The sequence below is a fragment of the Podarcis filfolensis genome, assembly GCF_964270895.1.
Source record: "Podarcis filfolensis genome assembly, chromosome: 10".
Taxonomy (NCBI): Eukaryota; Metazoa; Chordata; class Lepidosauria; order Squamata; family Lacertidae; genus Podarcis; species Podarcis filfolensis.
In genome coordinates, this window is record NC_139612.1 from 35,380,088 (window position 1) to 35,388,658 (window position 8,571).

Genomic DNA, 8,571 nt, shown 5'->3' on the forward strand with positions numbered 1-8,571 from the left:
AATTTAACGCTTCTCTTGAATCAGAATATTCATCTATTGCAGACAGGGGTTGAATTCGGATGCACAGAGGTTTCTGCCTGGATATTCTGCATATTAATATTTTTTAAATTAAGAAAACCCATTCTTTATTATGTAATAAATGGGGACATAAGTTAGACTTTGCCAGACATCTCTAAGGAAGGTCAGCTTTGCAGTTATGCATTAGTATGATTTGTTTTGAAAAAAATGGCACTTAAATATTTAAGTGTACCAGGTTCTATGTGTTTAATTTCATTGTTTAGCTGTTGCATAGTTTCCCAACTATGTAGCTGCTGGCAAAAAGCAGTGGGCTGCTCTTTATTTATGTGCTGCTGCTTTCGGGAGCTTTCATGACCGGCTGCAGTTATAAGTTGTTGCTTTATGCTTTGGAATACGTGTGTCAAAATGCATAGGATACCAACAAGCCCTCCTTTTATGGTACAGAAGATGAAGAAGACAAAGAGGAAGCGTAATTTTAGACTGTTTGCCATAACTGGTTTTATAAGAATCCCAGCTCAGGGTTTTGTTTTTATCCTGGTGCACAGAGATTGAGGCTTGTGCCTGTTCTTGCTAATAGTTAAATGTGACTACGGTTTTCCAGCACCTTGCTAAAAATGTCCTCTGAGAACTTGAATGTCATGGCTCTCTGTTAGCAAGCAGAATGGAATTTGCAGTGCAACATGGACTATTGTGCCCTGTTGGTGTGCATGGCACTTTGCAGACCACAAAGGAAGAGGTCCCTGCCCCAGGGACCTTACAGTCTAAAGTTGGGCACAAGAAAGGGAGGGGAGGGGAATGGGAAATTGGTATGTGGTTATTTTATTCACAAATGCTCAGGCTTAGTCACACTAGGGCATGGAGAATAAGAGGTTGTTGTGCCAAAGGCTATCGTCCTCCTTGCAGAAGAGCCATGCTTATTAATATGTACACACACCCCTCAGTTCTCTGCTGACATGCCTTCTTTTCCCTAGAAAATTCTGGGGAAGAGAAAGCTTGTGAGCAGCTGATTCTCACCCACTATTATGTTTCACTTCTATGTTGCATTGGTGAAGCGGATATAAACAGACTATGGGAGAGTCCACTATAGCTTGGGCCAGTGGGATAGTGGCTAGAACACTGAGCCAGGGTTCAAATCCGTGTTCAGCCACAAAACTCCCTTTTCCTGTTGTGGCTGCAAAGTACAATGAAAGCGGGATGGCTTGATGTTTCCCCAGAAAGAATTCGCTCCACAAGCTTTTAGTTCATGAGATCCATAGATGGGATATAGCACAAAAGAGCAAGCTGTGTGACGTGCATGTTTATTTATCTTTGCAACACTGAGGAACAGCCAAGAAAAGGGCTGCACTTTGGATGCCTGCTGGTCAGAAGGCAGGTACACATGACTCGGGTAGCCTTCTCTTGTTCATATAGAAAGGAGGAGGCTGCTTGTGCAATTCTGGAACTTGGCTTTAGAAATGAGAGAACGTTTGAAAACTATTCTATTAAAGGGTATGTTCAGAAAAGGGACGTAAATAGAGGCTGGAATGTCATCTCTGAGGTTCTCATGGCTTATGTCAGCAGCAGAGCCCCTACATGGAACTCTTGCCTTCTTATGTATAGTTCACATAAGGACAAACAGCCGTCTCCATTCCCCAGGGAAGCCCCGATTACCAGCCCAGTGCAGAGTTTCTAAAGCGTTCCATGCAAAACAAAAGGCAGAGCCTGGATTTGGGACGGAGCAGAGCCAAGACACAACGGCACATTTAGAAAAGTTACTTAGGTAGACTGCTATAAAGTCCTACGGTGGGGATATTTTATAGCTGACTTTTGCCAATGCAGCTGAATGAGCTACATTATTTAAGGGCAGATACGTCCACTGATGGGTGTGCTTAATTCAATCTATGCAGCTGCTCTTCCAGATCCTTCAAGTGTCCCTATTATCCAGAGATGTCTCTGATTCAGAGAAGACATCCCGGTTTCTGATTTGATCCCAGAATATCCCACTTTTCCTTAGGACGTCCCTGTTTTCAGTGGAGAAATTATGGAGGGTATGATAGGATGTTCCTATTTTCACTGGATACATATTGGAGGGTGTAGAGTTATCTGACCCCTGAACCATCTGAAGGCAATCCTGCATAGGGAAAGTTTTTTTTTACATGTTTAATGTTTTATTATGTTTTTATATATGTTGGATGCTGCCCAGAGTGGCTGGGGCAACCCAGTAAGATGTGTGGGGTAGAAAGAGTAATATAATCATTATGGAATGGGACGTCCCTATTTTCATTGGAGAAGTGTTGGAGGGAATGCTCTCCTCTCTAACCCCCATCCCTCTGTAGAAAACTGTCTCTGTGCTTCAGCTTCCAACATGCACAAATCATAGATGGGGGAACATTACACAGCATGCTGAGGGAAAACTTCAGATTGTGTTTGAAGAAAGATGAGCTACACTAACATTTGGTCATGCACACATTTGACTTAAATCGAGAAGCAATATCTGTGCAGAGTGGAAAATAAACCCCAAAGCTGAACTCCTCATTGTGGTTGGGCTATATAGATTCATCTTAAAAACTTGGCTATATGTAACTACATCTCTATAATTTGTTTTTGTTTTTTATACTGAACATGCTCCTTTTAAGGTTCTGCTAATGTTTGTACGATTATGTGCTAGTTTGTAAATATGTTTATGATAAATCAATAAAAATATTAAAGAACTGAAGCATAAGAATCAGGAAACTGGTATGTTTTCATAGCTCTGCTTATGCCCACAAGGAAGGGATGCAGTGTGGCCGTCAGACAGCAGTTGACCCCATTGGGATTTCAGGGCCTATTGATGACGTTTTTAGTTCAGATAAGCCTTCCCAGAAGGGCGATCCCGGTCATGCCTAATGTCAGTTTTGCAAAACAGAACATTTTTAAAAAATGTGTTCTTAATGTTGTTGTATATTCTGATTCCATAAAACTTTTTGTTGTGTGCCACTTTGAAATTCTTCAGAGATGAAGCAATTAATGCATTTTTCAAACAAATAAATAAGAAGGCAAAGTTTCAATAAAGGGAGGAATTATATTGGAGTCATAGCACTCTTAAGCACAGTTTTTGTTTGGCACCTGACACCATAGTTAGACATATGTTATGTATGCAAGAGTTTACATCTGGAAATAGATCTCGCTTCTGCTTTTGTGGCATCAGGCTACAAAAAGGTGCTCATTTATATTCTGATTTCCAGTTATGCCAGAGGATCCAACGGGAGATAATAAAAATACATATTGTGGTGTAGAAGGGAATTGGGAGAAAGGGTATAAGGTTATCAAATCCTTTATTTAACAAGTATGTGGTAAGTTTAAGAACACAGAAAGATCCATCTTGGTTCAGGCTACAGTTCAGCATTTTGTTCCCAAGGTGACACAACCAGAAGGCCCCATGCAGGCTGTGCAGGCAGTAGCAAGATACCATCTAGTATAATGGCCAAGTCACTCTTCAGAGACAGCCCTATTTAAAAGACAAGTTTTCAATAGACGCCTAGATACAAAAATAAGAGACACTGGCCAAAGTCCACCCATTTTGGTGGTGGGCTTCACAGAGGAATAGCATAGGTAGTGGCACATTGCAGAGCTTTCTGAAGGTGTCAGGATAAATGTGGTTGGGACTGCTGCAAAAACCCCAACAACCTAACAATATCCCTTCAGATGTCAAACGTGCAAGGTTGGAAATGCTTTACATGCTATGTTGGTGATAATAAAAACTTTATTAAGTTTCGGGGGTGGGTGGGAATCTAACAATTATAACCCCTTACCATTCTGTACAGGTTTCTCAGTTTAATGTCAATGTCTCACTTTTCCAGTTGGCAATAAGCAAAAGAAACATATAAGACAAACAACAAAACAGGCAGAGTAAGGGAAGCACTAGGACTCTGGTTTTGAAACATTTCCCCACCAGTATGCACTGATGTACTAAACATATTTCACACAAAAAATATGTAGTTATAAGCAGCTACAATCTTCTAGCTAAGTTGCCCTCGGAAGGCTTGTTCTTACATATTAATAATAAAGATACCATATTGTTTTCTTTAATATTGGGTGCTCTGTTACTGCTTTAAAATGACTGGAAACCAAATTAAAGTTAATACGTTGTCTAGCGACCCAGAGAAACAAACATTTAACTGTTTTCTTATAGTGCATGCCATTTACTGACTCCATGCAAATGAAACAAGCTTACTGCAAGGAGTAAGTTAATTGTCCCTCTTGAGAACGTGCTGGAGGTTTAGACTCTGGATAAGAGATGTGTCACTCCTTGTGAAAGTTATCTGAGCCTCGTTAATTCTTTCTAGTCAAATCAACCCCTTCATTTTCACTCCTCCTTATGGAGTCCAGACCATGCCACAAGGTTGGAAGCATGAAATAAAGTAGTTCAAGAATATGATGGCAGGGAGGAGGTAGACAGGAGGAGGAGAGAACAGGGAAAGGTCACATTTCCTACCATTCCCCCCCCCCCTGAAGTCTTTCCCTGTTGCATTATAGAATGGATTATAATGATTCAATTATTAGACCCATTGCTCCAGAGCTCTAGTTGAGTAGAGGCCCTACTGCTGGCCCAGATTCTTAATTTTTAATGATGTTGGTGGTGGGTGTTAATGATGCTAGCCACCAACCTGAGTTTTGTAGTCTCATACAATGGGGGTGATGGGCTGTGGGGAGTGGCGAAAGGAAAAGAAGAGTTGGTGGGGGGATGCTCCGTGAAACCAGATCTCTTATTTGTATTCCATTTTGGATGATACAAGAAGAGAAGCTACAATTCTGTGGTTCCGTTTTCCTGACTATATTTACATGGAAAATAGATGTACGAAAGTCAGAACTGCAGTTAGCACTGCAGTAAATCACATTGCCTCTGACTTAAATGGTTGTTCGCTGTCAGCAAAATGAAATGCTTAAAAAAAGGGATCCAGAGAGATTATTTTTTCCTAAACATCATCATCATTAAGGTTTTATATCCAGAGGCTGTTCCCCTTCCCCGGCTCCACCCCCGCTTCTGCTCAGTGTTACAGATTTATTTTTAAATATGATAGAGAGCCAATTACAGGATGGGCATTTTTTGTCTTTCTTTTTTTCATTACATAATGGTAAATGGAGTATGGGAGTTAAACCTGAGAGACCTCAGCCAAGTATGCAAACTGGGTGGCCTTGGGCAAATCACTAGTGCTGTCACTCCATGCGTAAAGAATAGGAACCTGCCTGAAGTGCCCTCATGAGGGTGAACATAAAGATGGCAAATCATTTTGCACAATAAACCCTTCTCTGGATATTTTAGATTTTCATCAAAATATGTCACATGGCGGCTGAAATGAGCTGAATTAACTCTAGTGTACAGATAGACTTTCAGCATGGGACGTATTGCTTTTCAGACATCATCTGCCACTGTTTGGAAAAGATGGATGTTTCTGAAAGTGAAAAAAGACTTCATTCAAAAAACAGACTGGAAAATGAGCCTTAACAATAGATCTTTATTAGAAAGGGCACCGGACTGCTATGCATGTTCCACTTGTTCATAGTATTGTATCGTTCTGAGTCAGCTGGCTCAGGCAGGAATAACAATCAGAGTTCTGTACAGCAATAATTGCTTGCTGAGGCACTAATTGGAACAAATTGCCCCCCAGGGGTAAAACATTGCATGATCTTTGCACCGTTGAATCTGTCCATTTCTCAAATACTGCAATGAGATTTGAATGCAATACAACTGTGACCACGGTATCATGGTACTCAAGCAAGAAAGAGGTAGGCAAGTGAGTAAGACCTGCATCATTTTCAAGATTTTCATCTCTGAAGGATTACTTGATAATTAGTAATCTGATGTATGATGAGATAAAGCAAAGGACTGAGTGTAACAATTTACTTGACAAAAATAAAATGTGGTTTGCTTCCCAAGTATTTCACGGAGTACTTTCTCCTGTATGAACCTCCTCCACTCCCTCACAAGGCCTTAAGGTTGACTAGTATAGCCTACTCTGCTTTATTTCATTTAATGGTGTATGGTTATTGTCTGTGAGAAGAAGGGACATTTTGTGGTGGCCCCAGAGTTGTGGATAACTCTTCCCAAGAAATGTGTACATCGGGGTAGCCAATGCAGCATGACTGTTGGCCACGCTGCCTATAGCTGACAGAAGTTGCAATCCAACATCTGTAGTACGCCACACTGGCTTCTGCTTATGTCTGTTCCCTGGTCTCCTTTCACAGACAGGTGAGAACGCTTTTAATTCTGCCAGGCTTTTAGGGGTTAGTGGAGATTCTGTCTCTATGTAGTTGTAAATTTTGTTTTTTTGCTTAGCTGTTTTTCTACTTTATTAAGATTTTTAGTGTGTAGTTTTTGAGTGTTACAATTATTAGCAATATATATATATGCTTGCAAAGGGGCTGTTTTGATGCTAAAGTATTACTTCAAAGGACATACCCAGATCTTACAAGAACAAAAATCATGTTGCTAGATTTGACCACAGGTTCATCTAATCCAGGATGCTGTCTTCAACATTAGCTGGTTAGATGCTCCCGGGATGCTTACATGATGGAGACAACCATTCCAATTTCCCAGAAGTTAACCCCATTGAACCAGCAGGATTTACCTCCAAATACACACATAGGATTGCATTGTTAGTTTTTACAAAGCATTCATGGTTTCCAATGTTTTTTTCAGACATGTTCTGTGATTATATTTCTGGATTGATGGAATATAAAATAAATTAATAAAACAACAGCAACATACATACATACATACATACATATGTACATACATTTGCAGCACCAGCTTTTCCAGTGTGATTAGACAAAGTACTATTAAGCCTTATTGGAGCTCCTTTGTGTTTAATAGGACATTTCCTAAGTACAGCTGCTGCCAGTTTTATGGTTTATTTATGAGTGTCGGGGAGGGAACTAATATTGAATGGCCTATTAATTGCCCTTGAATAACCCTGCTTGATTGCCCAGTGTCAGTTTCTGTTCCTATGACAGAGAGAGGGAGTAGAAGGCTTTGATTCTGTTTGCTTGGTTTTCTTTCTTTCATTCATTTTTTCCTCCATGTTTCATTCTCATTTTTATAATGATACGTTATAGTTGTCCAGTTCCGCCTGAGCTTGGAGGTCACAGGGGAAACAGGCAGAGTGACCAGTCTATGCCAAGGTCAAGCTGAGAGCAGACAAGAGCAGGACCTTGGACAGCTCCAGCAGAACCTTGTTCTCTGAAGCTACAGGTGTTGCCTCTGCAAGGAGCTAGAGCACAGGTCGGCAAACTAAGGCCCGCGGGCCAGATCAGGCCCAATTGCCTTCTAGATCTGGCCCGCGGACGGTTCGGGAATCGCTGTGTGGATCGCCAGTGCATGGGTCGCCAGCATGCGCGTTCTTTCCCTCTCCCTCCCTCTCCCTCCCACGGCGGCGCTTTTCTCCTCAGGGACGGCGCAATCTTGTCCCACGCTGGGTGCTGTTGACAGCAGGAGTCGGCTCGCCCGCTGCCTGCCTCAGCAGGGCAGCGCTGTGAAGGGGGTGTGTGACGCCGGCTGCCGCTGCGTTTTCCTCCTGCTCCTCCTCCCTCTCCCTCAGTCCACCCTTCCTTCCTTCTCCACACTCCTTTTCCGTGCCGCTTCCTCGCTTGCTTTCTTCTTCGCCGCCTCCCTCCCTCCTTCATTCCTCCCAGGGCATTCAGGTGGGTTGTTGCGGTGGCTGCGGCCACTGCTTGCAGGTTGGTGGGCGTCTCTATCTTCTTCTCCATGGTGCCTCTTAGGAAGCAGCAGCAGCAGCAGGTGGTGGGTAAAAGCTCCGGCAATGCCCTGGTTCCCCTACCTCTGTCCGTGGCTCCTCTGCTGGGGCTGCTGTTTCTGTCTTCACCAGCCAACGCAGCCTCCTACCCTGCCACGACGCCTGGCTGGCTGGAGAAGCCCACCTGTAGCTATTGGGACGACAACTGGGACAGGTAAAGTGAAGCATCTTCAGGCCTCTTTGTGGACAGATGAAAATCATTCTCCCCCCCCCCCAGTATAGTCCAGCCCCCCACAAGGTCTGAGAGACAGTGGTCTGGCCCCCTGCTAAAAAAGTTTTCTGTTGCTAGAGTCAACAGAAGCCTTATGGAGGTTGGCCAGACCTAAGGTATGGTAAGCTGTGCCTCCCTGGAGGAACCAGTTGGCTGGTTAAATGTCTCTCACCCAATTTTGCAGGGAGACAGATAGTGATGGGGCTGTGTCGTTTGGTCAGGAAGGTCCCCAGTAAGGTACAGGAGGTAGCCTATATGTCATTCTCATAAGAGACCTCCACCATCCATTGCAAGATTCTTGGTTGTGAGTCATGACAATTATTCCACTATTAAAATTATAAGAAAAAAATTGAGAGAAAATCAGTAACTAAAGCCATCTTCTCCTCTGGTCAGCAGAAATAGAAACCGACCCTGCAAATTTTCAAGGGGAAATGGAGATACACTCTAACACTAATTTTCCACCAACTCTCATATGAAAGCAATGACATGTAGGAAACATTTAGACAGTGTTTCTGAGACCCTTTGCTAAATAGGCTCATCCGTGGACAAACATTATAGGATGATATTGGC

The 8,571-nt window shown here is 42.7% G+C and overlaps 1 long non-coding RNA gene across 1 annotated transcript in view; it reads left to right on the plus strand.

Moving 5' to 3' along the window:
* The window catches only part of LOC310743258, a 43,438-nt gene that overhangs the window by 16,597 nt on the left and 18,270 nt on the right, over positions 1-8,571 (plus strand). The window lies entirely within an intron of this gene.